Below are 15,630 nucleotides of genomic sequence, written 5' to 3'. Positions count from 1 at the left end.
AAATGCAATGATACGAATTATTTAGATATGAATACCGAAAAATCCGGAATGTATGTAAAAAGACCACATCTAGACGCCGTGCTATTTACGAAAGAAAGTTGGCATATGATAACTGTGCTTGTTCAGAACCATTATTTTCGTACGTTTAACGGCGAACAAAACGTAGTGATGGTATTCTCTCATTACCGTTGCACAAAAATTCATATTTACTAGTTGAATCAAATCTGGCAAGAGCTGAAACTTTATCAAACTATTTTAGCGAAGTCTACTCTACGTATATTGTCAAAAAATACTTGTTCTAAACACATCGATATACCAGTCATAGAGCCTGTTTACGTGATTGGGGAAACTGTTCTTCCATTGGTCACTAACCTCTAACCTTGTAACATAACGGCCTGTGATGGGTTAAACCACGACTTCTGTCATCTCTTATGAACATTATACTAAGACCAGTTGCGGAGAACTTCAACACGTCCCTTTCACTCGCTCAACCCTCTAGAGATTGGAGAGATGCTATAGTCAGTCAGAGACAGATCATATCTAGCTGCCGACCTGTCAGTCTGACCAATATAGTAGTTGAATTACTTTAAAAGATGGTTCAGTTTAAGTTACTAAGTAATATAGATTCATACAATCTGCTAGCTCCCAAGCAACACGGGTTTCGAAACAAGAATTCATGCTTGACTAACTTATCTATTGAGAGAGACGATCGGACAACAGCCCTAGATAACGGTCTGTCTGTCGACGTAATATTCATAGATTTTGGCAAAGCGTTTGACAAGGTTTCACACTTAGGTCTTATGGAGGAGTTCTCGCGCTTCTGAACAACATGTGCTGTACAAGAATGGATAGGAAACTTCCTATGTGACTTCAGACAGAGAATGAGGGCTAATTGAATGCTATCCGAATGGAAACCGGTCGCACGTGGTGTACCCCAACGCACCATCTCAGATCCCGTACCATTCTTTCTCTACGTCAATGAATTACCGCTATTGTTTGAGTCGTGGACACTATTGTTTGTGGATGATGTCAAAATCTGGAGAACAATAGGAAGTGACACTGATCGTTTTAGGCCCCAAGCCGACCTAAATGAATTAATTAGATGGTCTCATTGTTGAGACTTAGAAATTATTTTTGAAAAAGCATGCTCATGCACATCGGACATGGTAATAGTTACCGGCATGCTATGCCATGTGTCCAGAAACATAAAGACTTATGAGTAATAATAAGTTACGACTAGAAAATAACTGCGCACTGCAACGCAGGTTCTACCATAGGTTTCGGCACGTTATGGTCGCTTCTCTGAGTATTCAAATGCTTTGACGAGATGTTTCGAATTTTATATTCCACCTATGCAAGATCACACTTAGATTACTGTGTTCAAGCATCTGCTCCATATCTGATTCAGCATACCAACTCACTTGAGCGTGTTCAGCGTGTGGGAACAAAATTGGTGAAAGGTCTTTCTAAACTCCCTTACGATGAGCGCTTGAAACACTTGGGATTTCGTACCTTTAATTACGATTTCGGTGATAATATGTCCTATCTTTCTGCTCCTTTCAGCCCTAACGATCTTCGAGGCTGTAACAAGAAGGTTCAAAAATGTGATCTAATAACGTGAGAGTGCGGTTCCGTTTTTCTCATCGAGTGGTCAATGACTGTAACGCCTCACCCGAACAAGTGGTATCAGCGCCACCAGTGAACATTTTCATGAGGAAGCTAGACCTTCAAAAGTCCACCAACCTACTATCCTTATTACTGATGACTGGCCGCTAAGTACTGTGCGAAAATTACGAACAGGAGATGAGTGTAATTCCAGTCCATGCAAGTGAGTTGTTGTTACTGTCATGGACATCGTTTACTGCTTCTGTCTAACCTGACTACAGCTAACTGTTTCTTTTAAAATAATAACTTAGAACGTCTCAATTTCCCCATTTGAGGAGAAACCGATATAGAAAACTTTGGGAAAATTTCGAAGTTCTCATGCCATTTAGGCATATAAGAAAACCAGGAAACATTTACACCTTAAAATTAATTGACAGTCAATGAAAGACCTCAGTTGTTTTCGAAATTGTTTTGAACACTGTTCAGAACATCATTTCCAAGAGAATAGTGTGACACTTCTTTGAATATGTATTGAAATTTGAAATCAAATGCATAAAACTTTATTGGCTGCTTACTTTTCAAAACTAGTATTCAAAACATCTTGTTCTTGATTATTTCACACTAACTGAACCATATTTTTTGTTGTAAAACTATAAGTTTATCGTGATCTCGAGTCACGCAAAATCTCACAATGAAGTATGGGAAGATCCGAAATGAAGTCATTGTAACATGCATACTGGTTATCAGTCATATTTGCTAACAATAATTTGTTGTGCAAACTCAATTGTTATATGAACTTATCATTGAAATGTGTGTGCATAACTAAGTTAAATAATGAATACTGGTTAGTTTGTTTGTTAAATATTAATTTCGACTTTATATTAAGTTGACCATCTTTTAGGAGTCTCACTTTAAATTATGTTTTTACTGTCATTGTTTCCTTAAAATGTCATTACTATGCTCAACTTTTAATCCGTTAATTCACAGAATATGGATATAATTTGTAAAAAGCTTGTGAATAAGCATTTACAAGGAATGCAACCTAACGTTTTGTCGAGTTTTTAACATAAGCGTTGTTCGCATATACATGTACGTTTAAGTAAAAAGTACTCGTTATTCATATGTACTGAGAAAAAGATAATATGGATTCTAGTCTTCTGATCGTCTTCAAAGCTAAACATCCCATTGTAGACTTTAATTAATTACGTTATTGATAACTTCATTTGTATACTTTGGTTAACAGTATTGGATCAACATTGTGATAATGTCCACTAACATTTAAAATATTTGTTCTTAATTTACATTTTATTGAATTAACATATTATTAATGTAGTCCTTAAATTAACTGTGGTAGTCTATTCCTCCAAGTACATTTATTCCTAATACTTACTAATAACTTTCCATATATTCCATAAATAGTGATAAAATGATATATAGGTTTTTTTCCTAAGTTACTTACAAATATCTTATTTTAAGCCTCTACATGCAATGCTGACGAATTAGTGTCGGTGCAAAATTATATTTTAAACAGGCGCAACATGGTATAGATAATTCATTTTTTTTTAAAATCTAAGATTAGTATAACCAATATCGTTATTATATAGATATGTATAGTCATTTAAGAAAAATACGTATATAGCAATCAATGTTAACTGAAATATTATAGGGACAATTATGAGTAACTATCATACTCAAAGAAAATAAATCCTAATATTCTGGTTATTAGTAGTAAACGCACAAAATTAAAGCCAGAGTATTATTTACAATACGTATTTAGCTGGTCAATTTATTTAGTTATGAATAGAAGTAATGTGGTGTGTGTAGTGTTAGCATTAAAATCAGTCATCTCTTTCGGTGTTTCATTTTAGTAAATTTACTGTAGATGGGTTGTATGTTAGACGTAGGTATCCTAGTTTTATTTAATTTATTTCATTATTAACATTTCGAGTTGTTTACTGAATGAGTTCATATGTACTGTTGTTATCCAACTCACATCACATTATTTAATATTTTCAGTAATAAATGAATTTTTAAAACTATTCAGAAAACATTACGCCTTTGTCACTTTGATCATGTTAAGTTCCTTTACTACGTTCCGTGACAACTGCTATTCTTCGTCCAACATCGTATCGTCTACTGTAGTGATCAATTTCGACTTTAAAAATGACAAGTAATTTGGAATTGTTTACATATTAGTGTACTCTGTATATTTAGAATTACAGTGTTGCTTACTGCTATACATTTTTATGACTTCCTACTTGTTTCATTTACATATTTACTGTCACTAATAATAATGACAATAATGATAATAATATTAACAGTAGTAATAATGATGGTAATAATGGTCATATTATTATGAATAAAGCATGTATGTAAAAAAACAATCAAATTTGTGCCAATGATTGTTGCTTCATCCGTTTAATCATAAATTTCAATATACATAGTATATGCAGTCCACCGGTTTATTGACCTACACTCAAAAGAATTCATTTTATATATGAAAATTATATTTGAAACAATCTCAGCGATTGGAACTTAAATAATTCTGACATTTCGTCCAGCAATCTTGTCTGAACAAAACGTCGGAATTATTTAAGTTTCAATCGCTGAGATTGTTTCAAATATAATTTTCATATATAATGATTTCGCTGTACTCGGAGTCTAATTTTCGTTAGACTATTCATTCTAATATTCGTATAAAAAAAATTCATTTTGTTTGAATAAATAAGGTTTTCAATCACCTATCTTATAGAAAAGTCTCTCTAAAAATATATTCACTTGATTTATTGAAAAGTTACTCCTAGAGCGATCGGGAACTGTCTTAGATGAATAGTTATGAACATTAAGGAACCTAATACAAGTATTAACACTTTCAGTTTGCCATAGTTCACACTAGGACTGTAATGCAAAATTAACAAAGCAGGTGAATAATATTAATCATCCCAATAAAAGTAAAAAACTCGGAAAACTAGAGAATAAAGTGTGTGGTTTGATAACATATGTGAGAACTGAACAGTGATAAAGTATGAATTCATCTGTGCTACTACGATCAATCCTAAAGTGTATTGCTCAAACCGATCAGGAAGTTTAAAACTTCTAAAAGTTCATAACATCAAGGAAAGACTTTATGGATTAATGACACATATTGGTCCAACTGTCTTTAGTCCTACAATTTATCTCAAATATTCTTGAATTAGTACTATGTCTATAAAACTTCGCCACATGAGACATCATCTGCGCACTGTGAATCGATAAGTGAATATCTGTGTAGCAGATTAATCTCGGAAAAGTCATCTGAAAGAAGGTTTACCTCAGAAACCAACGCTATGGGTAAAATAAGGTAGATAGATAGCCCTGGTTGCCACGTGATGTGAGACAATTGACTATAAAGTCTGATCTGACAGCAGTTTTCAAGCTAAGAAGCATCCGTGAGTCAGTGTACCTTTCGGCGACAAGCGAAATTTCTCAATCCACTAAGTAACACAACTAATTTCCGTGTGATATATTCTGGGATCTAGGAACGAATCATTACTCGGTCTGTGTATCCACAGCTATGTCTGAGAGTAGCCTGATTTCCTTTGCCTTTCAGTCCCTCTAGGATTAAGTGATTAAAGAAGTTGAGCTTCTAGATACCGCTTGTCAAACTTTTGTCTGTGGTTGCTACAAAAGGATTTCTAATTGATCCTTATGAACTGGGGTGGTCTCCGACCTAGGCCAGTAATATTAAATCTCTCGAGGTCTGCTATTTCAGTTAAGGTCTCTGAAAATATCCTATCCCAACATTTTGCTGGTCGTTCGAGCTTGTTCACTACTTGCAAATTCGTCTACATATAGATCCTCGATTTCAACCTAACATTCAGGCTTGTTGATGAATAACTAGAGAGCTGATGGAGGTCAGTTTGACCTTTCTTCAAGGTGTCCCAATGACTGTGTCAGTTGCTTAGTCTGGGGGTGGTTAACCATTACATCCTAATGTCATTTAAATGTTTAGACTGTTGTTCATTATTTCCCACGGTGGCCGGGTTTTCCATCTCATGCTTTCATTGTTTACCACTACTCATGATCACTCTGTAGACTTCCTTAATTTTTTTAGCAGTTTCCGCTTTTCGTCTTGTATAGCATTATATGTATGGGCTTCCAGGTGTCTCTTATGTTGAAAGAAGTTAATGAAATCTATCAAAATCTCTTACTCTTTTAGGTTGGTGATGCTAACAGAAGTCATTGCTGCCTTTACAGTATACTGGAAGTGATACTAGACTTTTGTAGAACTAAAATTCTAACACTTCACAAAACGCTTAACTCACTTTTTCATACATTTTTGAAATTTTCGAAATAAATTTAAAAACATCCAGGAAAAGGTAAATAAATGCGAATCTGTACCAAAGAATAGTCTCAGTTCAGATGGACACGGCTGTTTTTTGATCTACTTCAATGATCGTTTAATCTATTTGTGGTGTGTACAACCTACATCTGTAAGTGATTTTTAAGAAACTTATCCCTTTATAGCACGGACTTGTAAAGTTTTGTCTATTGAAGAACGTCAAATTTGACAAAGTCTTATTATTGCAAGCTCCTTTATGTAGCTTTGAGAGCGCGTCCGAACCCTGTACTCTGTTAAGCGCATTTCCAACATCAGTTGGTTATGGTGAAGGAAACAAAAGTAGTGCTGCATGTATTGCTTAAAATCACGGTTTGCAGTCAAGATGAATAAACTTGATGACTGAAGGTATGTGTTTGTTAATAATTCGATTCAATATACTCTGATGTAATGTTATTATACTCTACAGAGAAGATATTGAAAACATAAAAATAACTGGGAGTCAGTTAAACTACGGGAGACACCAATGTAAGATATAGGTGTTGGCGTTCTTTTAGTTTATATCTCTTTGATACTAAAGCCAAAGAGGTCTTCATGACTCAGTATTTGACCACCTCTTTCTTCATTATTGAACTTTTGTTAAACTCCACCCAGTATCTATAGCTCATCAGTACACTCCTGCAAATGTAATTTATTTATGCTGAAAGTGTGATTTATGTCAACCATGAAAAACGCGGACAAAGCCTTAGGATATTTTTCTTTTTTCAGTATGGATTCTAAAACTATCTTCGTACCAGTGTGTGAACGTAAACAGTGTTTCAGTCACTTGAATTCGATATTCACTATCTGAACTACTATTTTTCATGCTGAATCTCACTTTGTGTGTTCTTATGTTTGGTCGCTGAAACTTTCATGTGTCCTTCATTACGTTATTTATTCACTCTATTTTCAGTGACTTCGTATGTGTAGTTGTAGGCAATAGATATACGTCTAGTCACTCTAGTGATTTATTCTTTTGATTAAGGTGTATCTTTTCCTCGCAGAGTAGGTAAGATCAATGAAAGCAAGGGGAACTGGCCTTCATTGATTATTCACAGTATTCAGTGTTAGATATATTCACTCCAACCAAAAAACCGCTTTTGATTATTGATAGTAGAGGATTTTGAGATAATTAAGAATGTCTAGTTTGCGGTTACCAGAACTATTAATTGTTTACGTCAATTAAACAATTTAAGAGGCTGTTAACTATGTACTCAGAGGAATAAGGAGAACCAGGAATTAGATTTCCTAAGTAAAATGGTTATTCAGTGGATGATGCATTAGAAAGTTTGCCAGGGAACCTGAAAGATAAAGTCGTGGAAGAAGCGTTTCATTGAGGTTCGAAGAAATCCTAAATACTTTCATATGGCTATCAAAACGGTCTAATCTAACTAGTAAATTCGTTTCAATGTTTAGCTTCCAAATGTTCTTGTAAATCGAATCTAAATCAGTCACCTCTTGGTGTATCTTCAAATCTGACTGTACTTACTGAAGCAAGTGTATTTGAAGAATGTATTAGTATCCACATACTTATTTTGCTATACATATAAAATATTCGAAGTTGACAAGACATCATTTATTCGTAAAATCAATCGCTTGACTTTTAATTAATCTGGAACATGCACTTGTTGGATTCATCACTTTTACAGTAATCAACAGACAAAAGTACTCAGCCTATTTGATTGCTTTCATTGTATATGTACGACTAAATGCTGACTTTTATGCATGATAAAAAATGCCATGAACCTTTAAGTTAAAAGATACTATATTTTCAACTAAGTGCAAATCATTAATTATTTCACACTTTCTTGATTGATATTTAATCTATTCTTTTCATTATCATGGTGTTTAAAAACAGATCTGGTATGTTAGTTTAACACCGGCAGTCATTCATCCTTCAATAAGGGATTTTATACGATAACGTTATTTCTAGGTACTATTTATAACTTTGATAATTTGATGTATCCATTTATTAAACTCTACCGATTTTATATTTATTACAATCATCAGTAAATATACATCTTCATTTCATTATTGTCATCAGTATTTTAGGTTTTTTTGGTTGACCCAACTTTATGCTTCTGTGGAAAACAGACGCTAAAAAATCTTATACTCGCTAAAGCCCATCGTCATTGTGCAGTATTTATTAATCTGCTCAGTATCTTTGCCACTGTTCGGTTAGTGAATAAGACCTGCGGGTATAAATTTCAGGTGTCTGTCTCCAAAATGGGTTGAATAAATTACTTTAAGTTTGTCATTGAAGGATGTAGGTTTTACAATTCTGTTATCATGCAAACGCAGTTATTATGAATCCATAACAAATCTCCTTTTGTCTTCTAAAGTGGTTGTTAGCAAATAGAAATAATCTATAATCTATCATTCATTGAATCGTGATTACTAGCATTCAAAACTTCTGCTTTGCATTTAAACAATGTCATGATATATAAGACAATACAACTCACCTGATTGACAGTCTTGTGAACTGAATTAATTCTAATCACTTTGTCTTAGTTATCTGACTCTACAATAATTAAATAAATTGAATTTGATTATAAAAGAGATACCATTAATGGAAACGCTGGAATATTTTTGTTACTTTTCTAATAATTTAGACATTAGCTTCACCAAAAAGTATTCGATATTATCAATCTCATTCTCAATTCATCATCATTTACAGCGTTAAAATAAAATTAAAATTTCACATTAAACTTAGAATTTTATTATTATTTCATAGAAGATAAATTAAGTCATTTTAATCCTTATTTTTATATATACTTATGACTGAAATTCAAACAAGTGCTGATATATTTTTATTTACTCTAGTTGTGTTCATAATGAATCAGTTGTGTGAAAGTCCATAAAACTGAGGCAGAATTCAACAACTTACTACATAAGTAGTGGGAGCAGTTTAAAAATGTCATAAGATCAACGAATTGATGACTATTGAAATCACTTCTTTTATGTTAGAACGGTAAAACTATTCTTCTTATCTGATGAGTTGGCCTACTAAGCTTCTATCATATCCATTGAAGTGGTTGGCATATTTGTTAAATAAACCGCTAACTACTCGCAAGTAGTTCAAAATAAATTAAGAAATATTTTGCTCCGAATTGTGATTATTCACTATTTGATTATAAAACTCAACTAATTATCATCATTCAGAGTAAAACAGATGATAGTGTCTACAACAAATATCCTCCATAATGTAAATAAAAGTAAGTTGAGAGGGGTTTCAATTAAATTACAGCCAATGAATTAATTTCAATAGTTGACATCATGAGTCAATTGAAGCTAGACCACCATGGAAAACCTGGAAGCACTGGACGGCCGTTTCTTCCTAGTATGGGACTCCTCAGCAGTGCGCATCCACGACCCTGCTCTCCGCGAGATTCGAACTCAGGACCTATCAGTCTCGCGCGAGAGCACCTAATCATTAGACCATTGAGCCAGTATCCAACGGTGTTAATGTCTAACTTCAACCAATCCACGAAGTTGCGCCACCGTCCATCATTGTCTTCAGTGAGTTGATATCTCACAACAGACCTGGTTGAACTCCATTGGTAACGGCTTCTCACTAGAACTCCAGGAAATGCCTCTCGAAATCAGTCACTAGTGAGAAGATGACGAAACGGCCGTACAGTGCTTCCAGGTTTTCCATGGTGGTCTAGCTTCAATTGACTCATGATTTCAGCTATTGAAATTTCTAAAAAAATCTCCACAAAACCGCTTCTAACAATGAATTAATTGCTTCAGTTCGTGGGAGAACTCGCGTTAGGCCGTCATCAGATTAGTTTTTTGCAATAACTACAAAAGTGATCTACTATGCTTGTACGGTATGATCTAACAAGAAAAGGATAGTAGCTTGATATGACTATCTGTGGGTATCGATTATATTTATAAAATTCCATAGGACTGAACAGTTTAGTTTTCATTCATTTAGCTGTTTAGTGTATCAAGAATCTTTCATTATTTTTTTAATGATACACTGATAATTTTCACATTTATCAGCATCACATGTGCAGACCCAGTACAATTATCGGTTATAAATTAACAGAAAAAAGCTTAATCCCACCGAATGATGAAAATTTACAACTTTGAGACAATGTAACTATGAAACAGTTTCTTAACATCTTAAAATATATTTGTTGTCAATTCAAATGTTATCATGACATCAGGTGACTGGACTGGACTCATGACTGTTACCTCTTGTAGAGGAACATAGGCCTTTTACCAGCATTCTCCACAGAACACTGTACTGGACAATCCTTTTCAGTAGCCAGTCATTCACTTAATATCTGCTTCCGACTCCCTACTCGGTGTATTCTTTGGTCTTCCTCCTTTCAGTTTCCACTTCCAACGTCTTTTCCTAACTTCCTGTTCATCTGTAAGTCGGTTCGTTCTCTGCCATAATGGGTTGTTGCTGATAGTGTCTGGCCAACGGATCTGGAGTATCTTGTTTAGACAATTGTTTATAAATAACTGTACTTTTTTGATGGTTATATTTGTTCTGCACGTTTCTGCCCTGTACAATAGAAGTGTCTTGACGTTTGCATTGAAGATTGTGAGTTGGATGTTGGCTGATAGTTTTTCTGAGTTCCATGTGTTCTTCAACTGTAGGAATGGTGCCCATGCTTTGACAATCTATGTCTTCACATTTGCATCAGATCCTCCTTTTTTATCAATGACTCTGTCCAGCTACGTATGATGTTCCACGTCTTCCAGAATTTCGCCATCAAGTGTGATTGTGTTAGTGTTCTCCGTGTTGTACTTGAGTATCTTGCTGTTTTCCTTGTGTTTGTTTGAAGGCCTACTGCTGTAGAGTCTGTTGCTACACTAGTTGTTTTCACCCGAATTTGTTGATGTGTATGGAGTAAAAGAGCTAGGTCATCTGTAAAGTCCGAATTGTCTAGCTGTATTCGAGCTGTCCACTGAGGTCCGTGCTTCTCACGAAATGTTGCTGTTTTCACAATCCACTTAACAATCAAAAGAAAGAGAAGCTTTGAAAGTAAGCAACCTTATCTGACACCAATCATCACTTGGAATACATCTGTCAGCTGTCCTCTATGCACCACTTTGCAGTGTAGTCCGTCGTATGAATTTCAGATAATGTTTATGATTTTCCCAAGTATATTATATTGTTGAAGAAGTTTCCATAGGGTTCTCTTATCCACACTGTCAAACACTTCCTCATAGTTAAGGAAGTTGACGCGAAGTGAGGAGACCCTTTCAGTTGATTCGCATTGTCGCGATTTGTTTGTGCACGACGGCCTGTTGATCTCGAAGTTGGTTGTCAACTGAATCTTTCATCCGGTTCAGGAACACTCTATTGAAGAATGTTCCTCGTACTGATATTGGTGTGATGCCTCTGTAACTGAGTTCTCACACTTGCTCGGATCTACTATCTTTGGTATCTTGATGAGGTATCCTTCTTTCTGGTCTGTCGATACATGTTCGTCCCCCAAATCTTTCTAAATAGAAGGTGGAGCACATTTAAAGTTACCTCTATGTCTGACTTCAGTGCTTCAGCTGGTATGTTGTCTGATCCCGTCGCTTTCATACCTTTGATTTGTCTGATGGCCATAGTGATCTCTTCGTCTGTTGGTAGGGTAACGGTTATAAGTTCTGTGTGTGCTCCTTCGATGTCCTGTGAGTTCAGTGGAGCTGGTCTGTTCAACAGTTCCTCGAAGTGTTCCACCTACTTGTTCCTCTGTTCTTGAATGTCAGTGATTGTCTTGTTTTCTTTATCCTTGCCTAGTCGCTCTGGTTTACTATATTTTCCCACCAATTTCTTCATCTTGTCATATAGTTGTTTCGTATTTCCTTCTCTCGTAGCCTTTCCTGCTGTTGTTGATAGATCTTCCACGTATTTCTTTTTGTCTGCTCTAATGCTCCTCTTCACAGGTTTATTTGCTTCTGTGAATTCGGCTTGTTCCTTGATTTTCTCTGTTCTTGTACGGCTGTTGTTAATTACTGTATTTTTTATCTTTTCTTGAATCTTACCGTGGCTTTTGAAAGAGATCCATTTTTTATGATGAAGCTTCTTGCTGCCCGGCATCTCCTGACACGCTGAAGTTAATTCTTCTTTGATCTTTTCCCAATTGTTCTCCATAGTGGTTTACTCTCCTTTAAGTAAATCTTTTAGGGCTTGGAACCTGTAGTTGAGAGCTATCTTGAATTGGTCGAGTTTGTCTGTAACTCAAATGAAGGCTGTATTAAACCTTTGTAATGTTATTTTCTCAGTTTTCCAATGATTCTTTAGCTTCAATACAGGTACAGGCAAAAAAAATGAAAGCAAAATTGCCATTGACAAAACTAGTGAAGTGTTAATTTAAGTGGGTTCTTCGTTCATTTATTTCATCATGTTTTACAATTACACAGCAAACCCACTGATCTACGTCCTATAGTTTCAAATGTTGAAAATTAGGTTTACTCTATAAAATATAAGTGTTAAAAATATTGGTCATGCAACAGAGTTTTTATCGCCATTCTTTTGACACGATCTATTATGATAGAACAAAATAGTTCGTGAACCACTTAAAAAGGAATTAAGGACAATCACTGGTATACTTTGTTCTTACATCTTATTTCTCTCTCTCTCCCCATATATATATATATATATATATATATATGATGTTTTTTTAAAACAACTTCTTGATGTGTTTCTATCACGAACGAAGTTTAGTATATCGAACATGGTATTAAATTTATTATTCTGTACGACAATTGAATGAGAGCTACTATGTAAAGCGAATTCTTCACAGACACATCTCTGGGCTACCATGTTTTCATGTGATTATTCCACTAATATTTGCACACTACCTGTCAGAAGTTTCATAATTAGTGAAAATTCAAAAAAAATATCACAGATAAGTGATTTAAGCAGACTTAGAATAGATAAAAACAACAATTCGACAAAGAGATTTAACATCCATATTATTTTTGCCATTTTCATCTTTCTATCAGAAATCTGTGTTTTCTACTTTTAGCCTAATGTTATTTCTTACATCAACACTTTATAATGACCAATGGAAATTTTTAGTCAAGTAAACTCGAGATTACAAGGTAAAATTTTTAACTGGAATAAAGCGGCTAATGAATATTTTATGATTCTAAGTGGTTCTTTATGAATGATTTCAGCATTTGATAAATAAAAGCTCTATGGAAGGCATTTCTTGAAATTAAAAAAACATTTGTGTGATGCACAATAACAGTCGATTAAAATTTCTAAGTCTATGAGTTCTATGTAAACTTCCTGTTTTTACACAAGTTCGCCAAACTGAAAATTTAACAAGTATCGTTTAAAATCATATTTAATTTCATCACTTTTTTATGCCTAGTTTTGAAAAAAAGAACCAATTAAAAGAATTTATCGTTTTTTTTCACCCCTGATAAAGTAGTAGGAGTTTAAGTATACTTCACATGTCCACTCTCCTAGCAACCCAAATTACATTTCTTGTAACCTGTTTTCATCTAACTTATGATGAAACTAAACATTTTTTCCAAACAAAAATTCGAACAAAATATTCTGTATATCTGTTAATGAATAAATATTTTGATAAATCTCCTAGATTAGTATTTTTATTGTTTGTTTGTTTTTTCGTAGGAATTGTATATACTTGTCAATCAGCTCAGTATGTTTTTAGTAAATAATTAAACTGACAATCATTGTAAAAATAATAGATTGAGGGAAATAACTAGTGTAAATAATAATTGAATTGGTCGTCATCACTTAAACTGTTGACTTTATTTCATCATGTAAAAATTAAAAGAAGCACATTTACCAATTCATGTATTAGTCATGTTGGTTTGATATATAACTATTAGTTTACATGTGGAGAAAGATTATCATTCTAGTTAACACATTTGGAATAATGAATTCATAGAGACATTCTTAATGTGTTAAATGCTTGAAATTAATTGACAGAGTTTCATGACCTTCTATTTAGTATTTCATTAAATTAATAATAAAGAATTTTATTTTGTTTCGAAGAAGAAGTATGTATTTCCATAAACGTGAATTAATATACAGTATCTGTATAAAACTATCTACTTATTGTACTATTAAGAAATAACTCGAGTCTTATTGAGCTGATATAGACTCTTTCATTTCAGTAAAGGATTGTGGGGTTTGTTGAGCTTAGATTGGTATCATGAATGGATCAATGTTAGACCACCGTTGATAACCTGGAAGCACTGGACGGTCGTTTTGTCCTACAATAGGACTCATCAACAGCGTGCGTCCACAAGCCCAGACACCGGACTCGAAACCGGGACCCTCGGTCTTGAGCGCGAACGCTTAGCCTCTGGACCACTAAGTCGGCATCTACCGGTGTTAGTGTCTAACTTCAACCAACCCACAATATTGCCCGACTGCACTTCATTGTCTTAAGTGAGTAACTGCCTCACGACAGACACGGATGAATTCTGCTGGTCATGGCTTCTTACTGTTGTGTTGTGAAGCAGTTACTGATTGAAGACAATGAAGGACAGTAGCGCAATATCGTGAATTGGTTAAACATTAACACTGTTAGATGCCGGCTCAGCAGTCTTTTATTTTAATCGGTAGGAAAATAATTGCTTCCCATTTATTTTACAGGTTAACTTGTATACTGAATATCTGACAATATAGACTACATTAAAAGGCTGAATCCCCTTTAATAGATAAACTGACTTGATAGGTATTTAATATTGTGTTAATTAGTAATTCCTACTCTATTCTCAACCAATCTTGATTATGTTAGGTTGTTAAAGTGAGAAGAATGATACATTTACCATGATATAACTTTTATATCGAAGGAATATTCTAATATGTTGTATTTTATATTACCAAATGAGTTGATCTTAAACTTAAAAAATAATTTAAACTACAGAAGAACTGGTCAAGTCAACATTAAGTTAACTAGTCGATAGGTTATGTTCAGTATGTTTATCATCATACATTTTAGATGTGCACTGAACTACAAGTTATTTTATAGACAATACAATTTATAACTATCTTATCAAATGATCCGATTAATGAATTTCATCATAATTTAACAATGATTAATTACCTTTTATCTTTGTAAACAATTTTAGATTTAACTTTTGTCTCGTCTAATATGTTTACATATAGTAATATTCTGCCAATTATGCCAAAAGATTTTGTAGACTCACAAAATGATTACATTTACCATACAAATTTAGTAAACAATTCTTTATATTTATTCCTTGTTTGTTTACTGGGAAAAAATATAGAAGTTGAGATATCAATTTACCAAGACAATAATGACATTAAACATATAGTTTTATGTTGGTTTTAGTTTTATGTTATGTACATGTACATATGTGTGAAAGCATGAATGTGTACACGTGTGTATTTGACTTAAACCATGTAGTATAAAGCAAATCAATAAATTCGAAAAAAAGAATTCATTCTTTTCTACTCCTTATCGCTACGTACTTACCTCCCTTCCTCCCTCTCTCCCTCTCTCACTTAATCCTCATTTGACGTCTGGTATGTATCATTTCATTACTACTTTAGTAAGTCATTATCAGCCTATATACGTTTATTCAAAATGTAAACGTATGTTTAAATATATTTTTAATGTGTTCAATTTATGTGCAACATTTATTTTAATTTTTGTTTATTTTTCGCCTTTCTTTATCACATGATCAAAAGAGTGGAAACA

Source organism: Schistosoma haematobium, chromosome 4 (genome assembly GCF_000699445.3).
Source record: "Schistosoma haematobium chromosome 4, whole genome shotgun sequence".
Lineage (NCBI taxonomy): Eukaryota > Metazoa > Platyhelminthes > Trematoda > Strigeidida > Schistosomatidae > Schistosoma > Schistosoma haematobium.
This window is presented reverse-complemented; position numbering follows the sequence as displayed.